The 17359-nt window shown below is 38.9% G+C and overlaps 1 protein-coding gene across 2 annotated transcripts in view; it reads right to left on the bottom strand.

Annotated features, from left to right (window-relative positions):
- Positions 1-17257, bottom strand: part of SCN8A (sodium channel, voltage gated, type VIII alpha subunit) — a 183249-nt gene extending 165992 nt beyond the window's left edge. For both annotated transcript variants that reach the window (XM_012650578.1, XM_012650586.1), the window contains exon 1: positions 17134-17257. The gene's annotated coding sequence lies outside the window, so the exon portion shown is untranslated. The remainder of the gene's footprint in view (positions 1-17133) is intronic.
- Between the last annotated feature and the right edge of the window lie 102 nt (positions 17258-17359).

The raw sequence follows: 17359 nt of genomic DNA, 5'->3' as shown, positions 1-17359 counted from the left end.
TCTACATGTGTACCCCAGTCACTCTTCGTGCAATGTTTTGAAGCAAATGCCAGATTTTTAGCTTTTTTCTTTTTAATATATTTTTAGAAGTTTTATAGACTACCGTGCATTAGCACAGATTTTAATTAATTGTCATGGTTGCAGACTACAGACCTGCTTTTTGAATTTAAATTTAAACATTAAAAATGATGAGAAGAGAGCACTCTGCATCAAAAATGCTGGAGTCCTTCCTTGGGGTATCTCCTCCCGCAGGGACCCTGAGGCCTGTCAGTCCAGTCACTTGATCTCTCAGGGTTGATAACCTGCCTCAAGGCCACCATCTTTCTCATGACTGTCAGCCTAGTTCCTCTGGAAGTATGTGTTTAATAAATAAACAAAGTTTCTGGTTCCAGATAAGATGGAGCAACTCCACTCCATCCTGTACTTCCCATTCTATTCAACTAAAATCTCTGGACAGAACTGCTCTACCCATTACCTGATAACTGAAAAGTAACTGACAGTAGGTAGACTGGGAAAAGAAACCAAAACTCAAAGTATCCAGAAACCAGCAGAGTTTTTCGATTTTTTTTCTTCTGGTATCTCCTGGCCTGGACTCAACGGCAGCTCAAACCCAGAACTGTGCACCGGGAACAGACAGAAAAAGCTCCAAAAGAAGACTTTCATTTCTGGTCCAAGAAACAGGAAAGGGAGCCCCTAAACATCAAAGGGTTAAAGGGAGTAGAGGAAATCCAATTGTTTGTTTCTTCTGCTCTCTTCTGCCCTACCTCAGGGCAATTAGGCAGCAGTGGCAGCCAGATGAGAAAAGTTTTTCTCTGACCAGGGAAACCAGGAGACCAAGAGCACAGGGAGAGTTCATTACTTTGTTTTTTCTCCTTATCTTCTTGTTATTTGGTTCCCAAGGGAGATGTGGTCACAGGAAGTACAAGACAGAGAATAGAAACTAAAGTCCTAGATTTCCAGGCAGAAGAGCAAAAAGGGGAACACTTTAGATCTGGAAAGTTTGGAAAACAACAGAAAGAAGCAGCAGCTCAATAAAGCTTCACGGGGCTCAACCCCAAGCTGCATATACATGTATCTGACCCTAAACAGCATACCAAAGATTCTAACAACTTATCTCTGGGGTATACACCACTGCCCAGGTCTGAGACTGGCTACTGGCTGGTATATATACGGGACCAACAGAAATAGTATGACAAATACTTTGAAAACTGAACTAATACTGGACCCCAGCCCACCGAAGGCAGGAAAGAATTTGCTGCCTGAACCTAACTTGATTGACTGCCTGCTAAAACAAACAAACATGAAACATTCTCTATATGATTTAAACAAGATTCAAAGTCTCATAACAATATTTAAAATGTCCAGGATACAAACCCACACTGACATACAAAGAAACTTGAAAATCTCAACATCTCATAAAAGAAAAAAAAAACAACCAAATGGAAAATTTTAAACTAGAAAATAACAGAAATTTTAAAGCTCACTGGAGGGCTTAAAAGTATAACAGAGATGACAGAAAAGTCAATGAACTTGAAAATAGACAAATAGAAATTATCCAAACTGAACAACAGAGAAAAAGAGAGAGAGGGAGAGAGAGAGACAGAGAGAAACCAGAGTCTCAAGGACCCATGCAACAATATCAAAAGTGTTAACATTTGTATCATCAAAGACCCAAAAGGTAAGGAGAAAGAGTGTGGTGCACAAAAAATATTTGAAGAAACAATGGCTGAAAACTTCCCAAATTTGGTAAAAGACATAAACTTATAGATTTAAGAAACTCAGTGAACACTAAATAGAATAAACTCAAAGAAATCCTTGCCAAATACATGATATGAATGAATGAATACTAAAACAAACAAACAAATCTTAAAAACAGAGAAAAAGGGTGCATTACACCTAGGGAAACAATGATTTGAATGACTGTGGATTTCTCATCAGAAACCATGGAGGACAAAAGGCAGTGAAACAACATTAAGTGCTGGGGGTGGTAGGAGGGGAGAAAAGAAAAGAAACAACTATCAACCCAGAATTCTACATCCAGTGAAAATATTCTTCAAAAATGATGAGAGATAAAGAAATTCTCAGATTCTCAAGATAATTTGTCACCAGCAGACTACTCTAAAAAAAAAGTTAAAAGGAAATTCTTCAGATGGAAGGAAAATGATACTACAGGGAAACTTAGAACTTCAGGAAAGAAGGAAGAGTAATAGAAATGGCAAATATCTAGGTAAATGTAATAGCCTATTTTATTCCTCTTAAGTTCTTTAAAATATGAATTATGGTTAAAGGCACAAATTATTGTCAATGGGAGTTTTCAATGTATGTAGATGCAATATATATAAAAATTGCAACATAACAGAGAAGATAAAGGTACTAACATTTCTACATTCCACTTGAAGTGGTAATACATTAATTCTAAGTAGACTGAACACTTAAGTATTTATATTGTAATCAATAGTGTAACACTAAAATAACTGTATAATGGAACAGTAAAAAAACAGATAAAATAGAATACTAAACAGTATTCAAACATTCCAAAAGAAGGAAGGGGAAGCAAATAGAAAACAAATAATAAAATGGTAGGCCTAAGTTCAAGCATATCAATAACTATATTAAACAAAAATGATCTAAACACACCAATTAGAATAGAAACTGTCATGGGAAACTACTAATCAATAAGCATAAAGCTTCAGTTGTGTAAGATGAATAAATTCTAGAGATCTGCTAGACAACATTGTACCTACAGTTAAAATTTGTTAAGAGGTATATCTCATGTAAAGTGTTCTTGCCACAACACAATTAAAAAAAGGAAGAAGAAGAAGAAGAAGAAGAAGAGAGATTGTCAGAATGGATTTAAAAAAAAAAAAAAGACATACTCTATGCTGTCTATCAGAAACTCACATTAAATATAATGATATTTGTAGGTTAAAAATAAAAGGATGCTAAATGCAATATGGTAGCCTGAATAGGATCCTGAAACAGAAAAAGGACATTAGTGGAAAATTTAGTGACATCCAAAAGAAAAAGTCTGTGGTTTACTTAATAGAGTATTATACCAATGTAAATGTCTTAGTTTTAATAAATGTATCATTGTTACATAAGATGTTAACATTAGACACAGCTGGGTGAAGAGCATACAGGAAATCTCTTTACTATTTTTGCAATACTTCTATAAAACTGAAATTACTTCAAAATAAAAATTTTTTAAGTAAAAGGTGAGGAAAACAAATGTCATAAAAATATGAATCAACAAAAAGCTAGGATGGCTATATTAATATCAAATAAAGTAGACTTCCAAGTAAGGAAAATTACCAGGCATTAAATAATGATAAAAAGGTGAATTCTCTAGCATTCTGGGAAGCCAGGGCAGGAGAACTGCTTGAGGCCAGGAGTCTGAGACCATCATGAGCAAGAGTGAGACCCCATCTCTATAAAAAATAGAAAAATTAGCCAGGTGTAGTGGTGCACGCCTGTAGTACCAGATACTCAGGATGCTGAGGCAGGAGAATCGTTTGAGCCTACGAGTTTGAGGTTGTAGTCAGCTATGATGATGCTATTGCACTCTAGCTCAGACGTCAGAGAGAGATTCCGTTCCAAAAAAAAAGTGTCAATTCACTAAAAGATATAACAATCCTGAATGTATATGTACCGAACAAAAGAACCTCAAAATATATGGACGAAAAACTGATTAAGGGACAAAATGAATAAATCCATAATTAGGGTTAGAGACTTCAATTTGCCTTTCTCAGTAATCAATATAACAAGTAGACAGAAAATAATCAAGGATATAGAGTAACTTAACATTACCATCAACCAATTAGATACAATTGATATTCATAGAACATTCCACCTAACAATAGAATATCATTCTTTTCAAGTACACATGGAACAGTCACCAAGCTAGATTATACCTGGGGTCATAAAACAAACCCTAACAAATTTTAAAATATTGAGATCATACAAAGTATATTCTATAATCATAATGGAATAAACTAGAAATCAATAAAACAAAGGCACTGAAAAGATCTCTCAAAACTCCAAACAACACACTTCTAAATAATCCCTAGATCAAAAGAAAGTCTCGAGGGAAATAAAAATTCAACATATCAAAATTTGTAAAATGCAGCCACAGCAGTACTTAGAGGGAAATTTATAGCATTAAAAGCTTATATTAAAATTAGAAAAGAAGAAAAGCCTCAAATCAACAATCTGAGTTGCCACCTTTGAAAAACAGAAAAAGAAGAGTAACTCAAAACAAGCAGAAGGAAAATAACGATAAGACAGAAATCAACAATATTGAAACAGAAAAATAATAGAGGAAAATCAATACAGTCAAAAGCTGGTTCTTTGTAAAGATGCATAACACTGATAAGCCTCTAGTCAAATGAAAAAAAAGAATGAATATACGCATTATCTACATCAGGAATGAAAGAAGAGATATCACTATAGACCTTATAGATCTACCCTCCAAACCCTTAATAATCATTACTCTACTTTCTGTCTATGAATTTGACTATTCTAGGTACCTCACATAAGTGGAATCATACAATATTTGTCTTTTAGTGTTATAAATTTTTTTTTTTGGATTTTTACCTTCACTTTTTTTTAATTGACACATAATAATTGTACATACTTATGGGGCACATAGTACTGTTTCCATACATACAATGTATAGTGATCAGATCAAGGTAATTAGCATATCCATTACCTCAAATATTTAGTACTTCTTTATGTTGACCCATACTTTGAACTCTACAGATTTATACTAGATTTTTATAATACCCACAAAAGTCAGCATTCACTTCTCACAAATAAGAGTTCTTACTGGTTCTGCAATTAAACCACAAAAGAAAAAAACAACTGGAAAGGCCTGACAACTCAATCTCTATGTAAACAGAAGCAGTACCTACAAGGGGCTAATGGCTATGGAATCATGGCCGGAAATATGAAACAAACACTCCTTGCTTTCTGGGGATGAGTTTTTTCCTTAAGATTTTGCAACAGATTGCACTGAGTGATAAATGCATTTCTCTAAAATTAAATAAATAAATAAAAATTAAAAAACAAACAAAAAAAACCAACACCCTCCTCTGAGCACCAGCCTGGGCAAAAGGCAGGGCTCCAAAGTAGAGCCCAAGTGGGGCATATAAGTCACATTCCCTGTGTGACTGCTATGCCTCCCCACTGGAAACCCGCAAGGCAGCCTGTGGAGGCGTGGGAGGTGGAAGACTGGCAACTGCTACAATCTACAGGGGACAATATAAACCAAAGACTTACTAATGACCAGGAAGGTGCATATGCCAAGAAACAAAGCACATCAGCCCCGGTCAGGCTGGATATAATCTAATTAAAATTAAAGACGGAAAACACTCATTTAATTAACAGCAAGTCTTTGGTATCTACTCATCACACAAAGGTGGACTTACTTTCTTTGACCCATAAAGCTTTTGAGTAATTTCTAAATGCTAGGAGTCTACCTTAAGATCCTAAAAGAAATCTTACACCCTTGGGCACCTATAGCTAAAGTTTCTTGTGTAAGTCAGAAAAAAAAAGGCCTTGTAAGGTAAGTGAAATACTCATAACATCATTGTACTTTGTTTCCCTACTACACTACTTAATCATTCAATCTGTGCATTTACTAAAACCCTTCTTGGATTTTACACAACCCCTTCCCCCATTTCTAGAGACAAAGAAGAAGAAATATTACAAACAGAAAGTTAAAAAATAAAAAAAAAAAAACTATAGATATACGAAAATATCACTTGCACTAGAACATCCAGATTAATAAAATAGATTGCCGATATTCAGCTAAGCAGTCTTTATGGACTGTCCTCATCCCTTAAGAATGCCTCCCCAAGAGACTATTGTTTAATACTTCCTAATCAGTTACTCTGAGCATTCAAGCTAGGAGACAGGTACGAACTTACAAAATGATTGCACAGAGAACCTCCTAATGGAATTACTGTAAGTGTGCTTTGCATCCCTAAATACAGTGCTAAATTTATTAACATCTTGTACATGTACTCTGTCTGCTCTACTGGTTCCACAGCAAACCATGGGGACTTTTGCCAACTGAATGCAAACTGTGGTAAATGTAATAGAATTTGTAAGAACTCAGTAACTTTAGTGGTGAGAAGGAAAATAATTTTAATAAATCACATAAGATATTTTTAGCTACATTAAATTTCTGATGTGCTTTTCTTTAGGTGTATTCTATTATTTTGATGTATATGTTCTGATATTCCAATCACCCTTTATTTTTTCTTATTCAAAGATCCTTACTGACTAAAAAAGGCAGGAACATACCCCAAATCCCCTCAGTTCAGCCTTTGCTCTAAATTACCATTAAACGCTGAAGTTGTATGTTAGGGCCCACTGGCCATTGTCTTGTAATCCAGCTACACCAAGAAGTTCATGCAAGTCAAGTTTAACATTTTTCATCCACAGCTCAAGATTCAGTATCCAAAATAGAAAGCAACAGCAGTGGATGATAAGGGCTTTTCTTCTTTCCCCCTACTTTCACCTATCAGAATTCTTTCAGTTGCTACATTTAACACAGCCTGCAATTTCAAATACCATGGCTATCAAGAAGCACATGAAATATAAGCAAATGATCAAAAAATGAAATCCACTGAGTTTCAGAAAGGATAAAATAGTCATCTACCAAGTCAATGAAAAGGTACAAAATTCTTGCCCCTTTATCCTCCAAACTGAAGGTTAGTTGAGAATGTCAGGGAGAATGATGAGTTACATGTCTATAAATGGATTGAAAGATTCCAAAATAAGGGCAGAGATCCACACACAAAGATTAAATAATCTTTATAAGTGACAGTGTAGAGAATAAAGTTCAGAAGACAGGTTTTCCTGCAAGAAATAACATTAAAAGCTCAAGGGGGAAAAACCCCTCTGCAGAGAAATGATTAGAAAACTAGAAACAGGGCTCACACCTATAATCCTAGCACTTTGGGAGGCTGGGGTTAGAGCATCGCTTAAGGCAAGGAATTCAAGACCAATCTGAGCAAAAATGAGACCTCATCTCTACAGAAAATAGTAAAATTAGCCGGGCATGGTGGCACACGCCTGTAGACCCAGCTACTTGGGAGGCTGAGGCAGGAGGATCGCTTGAGCCCAGGAGTTTGAGGTTGCAATGAGCTACGATGATGCCATGCACTCTAGCCTGGGTGACAGAGTAAGACCCTGTCTCAAAAAGAAAAGAAAAGAAAACTAAAAATAAAGAAAGCTTGTTAATCAAAACGCTGTGCACTAGACTGCCAACATGTATTACGGAACATACTTCCTCAGATTTTCAAAATAGGAGATTCTCTGTCTCTAAACTTTTTTTTTTTTTTTTTTGAGACAGAGTCCCACTCTGTTGCCTGGGCTAGAGTGCCGTGGCGTGTGGCATCAGCCTAGCTCACAGCAACCTCAAACTCCTGGGCTCAAGCAATCCTCCTGCCTCAGCCTCCCGAGTAGCTGGGACTACAGGCATGCGCCACCATGCCCGGCTAATTTTTTCTATTTTTAGTTGTCCAGATAATTTCTTTCTATTTTTAGTAGAGACGGGGTCTCGCTCTTGCTCAGGCTGGTCTCGAACTCCTGAGTTCAAACGATCCACCCGCCTCGGCCTCCCAGAGTGCTAGGATTACAGGTGTGAGCCACAGCGCCCAGCCCTCTGTCTCTAAACTTTAAAACAGCAAAATAATCTTTCAACTACTCCCTCTCCCTTTTCCCTAAGTTCTATTGAGTCTTCCTATAAACTATTTCTTAAAATGTTACTTAAACACACACATCCATGTGACACACATATACAAAATTATATTTACTTTCCTTCCTTCCCATCCTTATCACCACTACGTTAGTCCAAGCCTTCATCACTACCCAGCTAGGACAAATCAAATAGCCAACTAACCAGATTTCCATTCCTCACTCTATTCCATCCTATTAGACACTGCTGACCAATATTCGTAAAACATTTCAGCACAGCTTTGACCATCTGTCATTCTATATTCCCTCAAAAATTTTCTACAACATTCTCTGTCGTCATCAACAAAACTGCAGAAAGCCCTTAATGTTTGGTTAACTCTACCCTATCTTTCCAAGCTAATCTGCTACGGGGAGATTCTACCACAGCCCAACTGGTTTGTTCACTGTTCCCCCAAACCACTTCGTACATTGTCACCTTCTCGCTTCGGCTCACACTGATCTACCCAACCATTCTGTAAAGCCCAGCCCGAATCATACTTCTTTCATCAACCTGACTCCAATCATATCAGCTTGAAGCTCGCTCCCTTTTCTAAAAAATATCAGTTTACCTATTAACTATACAACTTATTTGGCAACTAAACTCTTTTCAATTTTTTAATCATGAGCCATTATGAAAACATTTTCTTATTTAACACTTTGTGTTTATGACTTATTTTGCCAAATAAATAAGTTCCTAGAACATAAAGTCTATCTTTATATATATATACATATATATATACACACACACACACATATATATATATATATATATGTCTCAATACCTGTCACAATGCCTCATCAGTAGTTGCAACTCACTAAGTATTTGTTGACTGGTGTGGTCAGGACAAGTGATTTATAGTTCCCTATAGAAAGCAATGGACCAATAGTTCTCAAGGCCATGTCTTCCTCTACACTTTTATTTTTAATAGATAATTCTCTAATGGAAACCCTAAAAAGGAATGTAGTTAGTAGAAAAGGCTGCTTCAGCCCAAACTAACATTTTACATTAAATAAGCTGAGAAATTAGAATACAAGTTTCACTGAGAAAAATAAAACATAGAGGGATTATGTGTATCATTAGGAAAAGGGGCAATTAATTGATCTAAGATGATCTAGAACAAGTTCAAATCCCCAGCTATTTTAATAGTCTTTCTTAAAAGACAATGGAAATAACTGTGCAGGGATCGGGGGAGATAATGTGTGTATGTGCATAAATGTGTGCAGGAAAGTTTACGAGAGAAATTAGGAACAGAAGTTGCCATTACGGAGTGCACTCTAGATGACTGGGAGACAGTAAAAGGAGACTCAACTTTGAACCTTTGAATTTTTGAACTCTGTGCCTCTGTTAACTATTCAAATAAATAAATATAAAAGATATGTTTTGAGGCACAGAGTGGGAGAAAAATTGATAGTCTTTTGAAAAAATATTTTTGTATTTAATGACTAAAAATCCTTTTTAAAAAAAAAAGAGAAAATAGGCTGGGAACCTTTGAATTTTTGAACTCTGTGCCTCTGTTAACTATTCAAATAAATAAATATAAAAGATATGTTTTGAGGCACAGAGTGGGAGAAAAACTGATAGTCTTTTGAAAAAATATTTTTGTATTTAATGACTAAAAATCCTTTTTAAAAAAAAAAGAGAAAATAGGCTGGGAACGGTGGCTCATGCCTGTAATCCTAACACTCTGGAAGGCCGAGGCAGGAGGATCGTTTGAGCTCAGGAGTTCGAGACCAGCCTAAGCAAGAGCGAGACCCTGTCTCTACTAAAATAGAAAGAAATTAGCTGGACAACTAAAAATATATAGAAAAAATTAGCTGGGCATGGTGGTGTGTGCCTGTAGTCCCAGCTACTTTGGAGGCTGAGGCAGGAGGATTGCTTGAGCCCAGGAGTTTGAGGTTGCTGTGAGCTAGGCTGATGCCATGGCACTCTAGCCCAGGCAAGAGAGTGAGACTCTCTCAAAAAAAAGAGAAAATGAAAGAAACATTTAAGAATGTTACTACATTTTTTGCCATAAAGCCAAGATAATATTCTCATTTTCCCAATGCAGAGATCAAATAAATAAAGCAATCTACAGCAAAGTTCTAGCAGAGCTAAATAAAACTAAAAAACAACAAAAGCACCTTCCTAAGGTTCTGTGCCCTGTCCAGAAGATAAGGATCACTCTAGTTCAGGAATACCCAAAGTAGTCTTCAGAGAGGAGTGAACATCTCCTCTTAAAATATGAGCAGTTCCCCATGTTCACATTGAAATGCCCTTGTCCATTTTCACTTTTCTTATTCACTTTTTCTCACTTTCTCCCTCTGACGATTCCTCACACTCCCAACACTTTCTTCCCTCCCTATCATGATACCTATCTTTAAAAATGCCTTGTTATCTTCAAGGCATCTTTCCTAGAAACAACACATTATGCCTCTTTTAGTATTCACCAAATCGCAGGAAATCCAATTGAGAATTCTGTAGCGAATGAGATTTCTGGGTATTCTAACCTCTGAGAAAGTTCTACCAGTCTCATTTGCAACCTGCTTAATTGTTTTCTGCAATTTAATAATAATGCATCAATTCATTTTCATTTAAAAGCCTTTTATTCAGCTTCTTGCTAAGACAAAAAGACAATGGTGAATGTAACACAAAAGCCTGTTGCATTATCCTTAAATGAAGAATTCCTCCCGAAATAAGAAGCTAACCATATAATAAATTAAGCCCTATTTGTTTACAGGGCTGTTGATCAGTAAAATGAAGGAAAAATGTTATTTTACACTGGCTTGCAGTGAACATCAAGCTTTTAGAGGCTGAGCCTTCAACTGTCTGTACTATTAAAATAAGGAGAGAATAAGAACAGATGAAATATGAAGTGCTTTTTCACTGATAAAGTAGTTGCCGTCTCTTCCATTATCAATCATTACCTAAAAATTAAAAGCAACATTTTCATTCTGACTTGTTCTCCCTTTCCAAGTTCACTCTGGTGGAAACACTAATGATCAGTTAAATACCCAAAATGTAGGGAAAAGGAGGAAAATAAATGATTCTATAATTCATAAGCTTGATAATCTATCCCCAGATAAATAAACATTCACTATACTTCTCTAATGTTCTTACTCCCCAGGAACTCAAAAGATTTTACAGCATAAAAACTGCACTGATCAGCTGAACATGAAAGGAGCCTGTTAATATGTCTTTTGAGGGATTTTAGTGCTTTCCATTTCCAGATCCTGGGACAAGCCCAATGAACACAGGATGCCTACCACCAATAGTGAACATAAAGTGCGCCAAACCTCCCCACCTAACGTTCTAGTCATCCCACCCTAATCAACTCCTTCCAGAACAATAGAGCTTCAGTCCCAAACTAATAAAAAGTACCTCTTAGATTCTCAGGCTCCCAGCTTTTATTTCATTCTACTCTCCTCCATATGCCTAAGGAAAATCTTAAACATTATTCTCTTTCACCTTTGCACTTCTAGCCCAAAGTCCTCCCAGAACAACTTCTGCTCCAACTCACTGCTCCCACCCCCCACCTCCCCCACACTAATCCCCAGCATATTCTGTTCTCTGAGTCCTACACCAATTTCAGCCTTGCATAAGCAAAGACACCAAGGTGACAGTGGTCATAATTCCCTACAGTGCTGGTTACAATCTAGGCTGGCAATGTGAGAGCATTTATGAGTAGCCAAGTGTATGTATTTACATGTAGGAGACATGGATAAAGATAAGCAGACACCAAGACATGATGACCTTTTTAAAAGTAGCTAGGATCAATGCTTCCTATTTCATCCATATTCTATTTATTGATATATCTTCTGTTCATTTCCCCTCATCCTTCCTGCTTCTAAAATGCTCTACTTCAAAGATACTTTTGCCCTCCCTTTGCCTATCCCAGAATCTTTCATTATGCCCACTCACTAAGATATGTTTAGCTACCTATGATAATGATAATTTCTTAAAATAAAACCAAAATTGTTCACATTACTTGGTTATATGAACATCAGAATATAACACCATTTAACGGGAAAAATCTTTAAGCGTGAGTCAACCAACATGGGTACCAGTCTCCACTATACCACATAAATAGTCTTTAGCCCTCAACAATTCCCTTAAGTTCTTGGATACTCAGTTTCTTCAGCTATAAAATGCTAGGTAAGATTTGCCTTACCTAGCTCAAAAAGTCGACCGATAGAAGGATTTTAAAAGTTTTTATAAACAAACATAGAGTAATAATTACCAAAGGTGGATGGTTACCTGTGAGACCTAAATGTATGAGATCATTCAAATAAAGCCGTTCAAGGACTATATAATAGGGAAACCTAAAATGGTGCTGCAGACAAAAGCAACTCCAAACTCATATAATCACTAACTACAATTTAAAAATCCAGCTCAAATTAGAATAAAGGCAGGCCTCAGTCTTTGCATACATTCTACCGTCAGATCCCAGGCTATAGCTAAGAACCGCCCAATTGCCTGTCAGCTGGTAACTGCTAAAGTGTTCCTTTTGGGTAAAGACTCCCATTCTAGCATAGTGTGGGAATGAACAAAGAAAGAGTTACTTTCGTAATTGAATTTGCACTGTGGTGGTGGAGGCAAGCACAGCAATTACACAGTAAAACATTCCTCCTTTTAGATCAGCAGTGTCCATCCAAGTTAGGGTATGTACAGATCCTACCCTCTAGACCAGACTGAAGATAAGCAACTGTCTGCCTTTGAGACTACTGAAATTTAATACAGTACATACAGACTATATCAAATACACATATAAATACACACTAAGCTGCTAAATCCCTGGAGGAAAGGAGCTAATATATATTGAGCTCTATGTGTCAGAAACCATAAGGAAACAGAGATTTCATTTAATCCCCACAAACACCCTACAGCGTAGGTATTATTATTCCTATTTTTATAGATGAGAACACGGAAGCTCAGATTAAATAATTTGCCCAAGGTCACACAGCTAGTAAGTAGCAGAGTCAGGATTTGAACTTAGTTTTGTCTGACTCCAAAGCTCATATTGCTTCTGACTTTTTCTTCTCAATGGTGTAACTATAGCAACCTTCTTGGGTCTCATTTCACCTTAATCCCTGACACAGTACTTAACTGTGTGTCTCTATAACTTCACAAAGAGACAGTGAAAATTTTTCCAGAAACCTTTTTTTTGTCTTTTCTTTTCCTGCCTTTACTTCCTATTCTTGCACAAACTTTTTTTTTTCTTTTTAGGTTAAATCACTGGGCTAGACCTAAGAGACTGCCATACAACATTTCAGCAATTAATAAACTCAAAGGGTGAAAGTTCTGTTTCCTTTCTTTAACACTTTAATAGCACTAGTTTTTGAGCATGGTATTATTTTCTAAGCTGGTGCTTACCATTTAATAAGAGTGTTAGTGCCTATTACAATGCCTTACACATAGTAGGTGCAGAGTGAGACTATTGATTGATTCATTGAGAAAAGCTTTCTTTATTCCTCTAATTAATATGCTAAATTTAAATCAAGAGACTTTACAGGAGTCCAATTCTATGAGTGAATTCTATCACATTAAAGATGGTTTTCTGGAAAATTTAAAAAGGATTAAGAAAAAGGTAAATTGGGGCTGGGTGCAGTGGCTCATGCCTATAATCCTAGCACTTTGGGAGGATCACTTGGGCCCAGGAGTTCAAGATCGACCTGGGCAATAGCAAGACTCAGTCTCTACACAAAACACAAAAATTAGCCAGGCATGGTGGCATGAGCCTATGGTCCCAGCTACTCAGGAGGCTGAGCCAGGAGGATTGCTTGAGCCCAGGAGTTGGAGGTTGCAGTGAGCTATGATGACACCACTGCACTCTAGCCCAAACAGAGCAAGACCCAGGAAAAAAAAAGGAAAAAGGTAAATTGAAATGTAACAATCTAGTGTTTAAGTCTCTAAACAAACAAGTAGAGGATGATGAAATTAAGAGCTTAAACAGCTTGGTTTAAAATATTGTCATTCTGAATAACTTTTTACAAGTGCTTCTTGCCTTCTCTATGGAAAAAAAAGACTGAAAAAACATAATAAAATTTGGAAAAACTTGGATGATTGCTTTGCTTAAGATGGTAAGACTAAGGATGACTTTTTCTGTTTTTACATATATTAAAATTTTTCTGCAATAAGTATGTATTTTTATAATTATGGTAACTGATCTCACTCTGGATAAACTTTGTATTTTAACACTGTCTATATAGTGTAGGTTTGTTGTCTTTAGATATAATCCATACAAATTAAGTATTCATTAATTCAAACATGTGTCTTCCAGAACTGTTATATAATATCAGCACATTAAAGATAATTAGTTTTCTTTCCATTCAGAGGTTTTTCTTGCTTTAGGTAGACATGTCTCTATCTTTGTATTCTTTTCAAGTAAGTACAGGTTTCTTATACAATCTCTATAGAATATTGATTCTCATTCTTTTCTTGGTAATAAGCACAAGAATAACATTTGCCCCTGATGTAGCCCCAGTTTATACACCTTTCAACTTTATGTATGTTACCTTTTTGATGAGATTAAAATACTTCAATCACTGTGGAATCTGAATAGAATGAGCTACTTTATATGGTAGTAAATTCCCTACCAATGGCAGTATTCAAAGGAGAGATGTCCCATAAAGGGGATTCCTGTGTTGGGTGGAAGTTGTACAAGGTGGATCTTATGGCCCCTTTCCTATTCTATTTTGAAATAGTTTCGGGGATAAATCTACTTTAGTAATACAATGGATCACATACTGGTCTCTGCTGTGTCGAGTCCCCTTCCCAGCTCATCTTCTCAACCCAGAGAAGATGCCCTTCTGATCTAACTTAGTGAGCTATCAAATTACTTCTTGTAGAGACCGAATTTCCATAATATTAAAAGTTTCTTGCTATTTAAAATGATTGAAATGAGCTGAAATAATGCGGTCAGCAAAATGTCACTGTATAACTTACATATGGATCTGTTGCAGCCTGTAAAACACTGTCTCCATGAGGGACAGCCAAAATGAAGAGTTATGTGGGAGTAATAAAATAACTAGACCTTCAACCTCAAGTACAAACCCAGCTGCACATGTACATACACATCTACAGGAAAGCCTACTGATGATAAAAAGCAAAGAAAAACCCAATCATGTCCCGCATATGTGCACTTCACAGCAGAACTGGCCAGGGAACTGTCCTTTCAGCACCACATCAAGAAACCCTAGTACAAGCTTAAATGCAAGGCAACGCAAAGCTGAACCATGAGAAAAATTTGTTAAGGGTCCTACAGGGAAAGCAACAAGCAACTGCATGGTTGTTTTTAAGTATGTTGTATTCCACTTCATTATCCTTCATTAATTTAAAATAAAATCCTCCAAATATTTTGATAAAAGTTGACAAAACCACAAATGAAAACCAAAACCACTCAAATGAAACCCAAGAAACCAAAAACTGGTTTGCACCATTATTGCTTTGCAACACTAGCTCTACTAAGAAACACAACACATTTACATATACACTAAATCAGATGTTCAGAGAACATGGAACATGCTTTCAGCCCTCTCCAGGGAGGGCCTCAATTTCTAGGACAGAGAATGCTCGCTGAACACCAAACCATCACTACCGCCTCCCCTCCCAAGCAATCAAATCCTCTTTCAGGGAGAACTGAAGGCCTTATAGGTCATGAGTTCCAAAGAAAAAATGCTGCAGTATTTCAAGAACCAGGTTACAGGCAATGTGCTACAAAGCTTTCAGCATTTTAAGTCTGATTTCCCCCAAGATTCCTACCAGGGTGGTACTGGGTGATAATGTTATCCAGCCATTTGCATTACACATCAAAAAAAAATTTTTTTTTTGAGGAAATAAAGAACCCCTGCCCTCCCCCGCCCCCCGCAACATCTTCTAATGCACGTGGAGAAAAGAGAACTACAGAAAGATTGGGAGCCAGTGAAAAATCTACCACACCCAAAATCTCCCTTGGAAAGCTAAAACATCCCCCAGATCTAACACACCACTACCTCTCAAAAGGCTCTCCAGGTTCAAACTTGAGAAAACATTTATAAAAAGCACTCTCCCCCTTTACCCCAAGGCCCTCACCCACACTTCCTGCTTCCATCCCTGACTCTCTGGTGCCCACTGTGCATTAAAAGCAGTTTTCCTTGTGTGGCAGAGCCAGCTCCATGCTAATTATTTCTCCCTCCCCCTGAATTTAGCCAGATGCAATGCAAAGTTTCTTCTACCCTCCCCCCAAGCAGATGACATCCATTTATTATGAACACTGATGCGAATCTTGGAATCTCCAGATATAAAACGTATTCCCCCATGCTTCAAAAACTGCAGTGTAAGTGTGAAGAGGGCATAGGGTGGAGTAGTCGGAAGGAATGCATGGTTTGAAGAATCCTATTTATCAGGCTGAAAAATGGTTCCCACTCCATCCCAACTCGAAGCTGGGGCTCCTGAAGGGGTCTCACAGCCCTGGCAAGCCCCCAGAAAGTTAGCTGCCAAGTCTTTCAGCCGGTGGTTGCTGCTGGCAATGGAGGGGACGGAGCTGAGCTCTCAGGAGAAATGCAGAGGCTTTGCGGTCCCCTAAGGTACCATGAGAACTAGAGGAGGGTCCGAGCCTGTGGAGCTGGGCAAACAGTCCCGTACCCCAACGCTAACAAGAAGCCAAGGGTGCTGCTGCTGGTGGTAAGGTGGGGGAGGGTAGGGAGAGAGGAGGAGAGGAACAAGCTCTGCATCGGGTGGCGTAGGGGTAGGGGTGGGGGAAGGGGATATTCTGAAAGTGATGTGCTCCCTAATTCAGGAATCCTAGCCGGCCGAGAAAGGTCCCAGGAGCCCCCAACACAGTCCCAGAGCACACGGTTGGGCAGGGGACGGACGCATCTGAGTAAAGGACAGGGTTAGTCTTGGCTGCCCAAAGAACCCAGGAGCCCCAGGCTTCTGCAATTGGTAGCAATCTGTAGCCCGATGAGGGAGAAGGATGCAGTAAGACATGGGGGAGGGGGTAGAGCTGAGGGGCTGCTGTAGGAAGATCCCGATAGCGCTGTCCTTCCAGTGCACCCCGGCGAAGGGCCCCGACTCTGCCCCGGTTCTGGGGGAAAAGTGGGGGCTGCACCATGGAAGGGGCGCCGAGGGCAGGCCCGTGTCCCTCAATGTAGCCAAGGGACGAAGGGAGCGAGGGTGTCCGGGGTGGGGGCCAGTGGGTCTCAATTCTCCAAGGGACCCCCGGTAAACACAGCAGAAGGAAGCAAGACTTCCAAACATCTGTCCAAAACAGAGAAGGCAGAAACCTGGCTCCCTGGCCCCTGGAGCCCCGCCGCGCACTCTGCGGCAAAGCCCCTGACTGGATATGGGCGAGCCCCGCTCAAGGGTCCCGAGGTAAGCAGGGGAACGCGGCGGGCAAGGAGCTGCGCCGGGGCCGGGGCTCTGGGGCGACTTACGGCAGCGGCGGCGGCGAAGGAGGCAGCGGCGGCCCTAGCGCGGGGCCCAGGAGGCGCGGCCGGACTGCAGAGGCACCGAGGCTGCTGCGGGCGGGACTGCGGTGGGCGCCATCTTGGAGCGCTCCCCGCGCCCGCCCCCCGCGCCGCCCGAGTCCTTGCATAATTGATGACTCGCGCCCGCCGCGCGCCGCCGCGCGCGCGCCCCGCGCGCCCCGCCCCCGCGCCG

This window comes from Propithecus coquereli, unplaced genomic scaffold (genome assembly GCF_000956105.1).
Source record: "Propithecus coquereli isolate 6110/MARCELLA unplaced genomic scaffold, Pcoq_1.0 Scaffold111, whole genome shotgun sequence".
Lineage (NCBI taxonomy): Eukaryota > Metazoa > Chordata > Mammalia > Primates > Indriidae > Propithecus > Propithecus coquereli.
The sequence above is the reverse complement of the archived record's forward strand: the minus strand, read 5'-3'. Positions and strand labels throughout refer to the sequence as shown.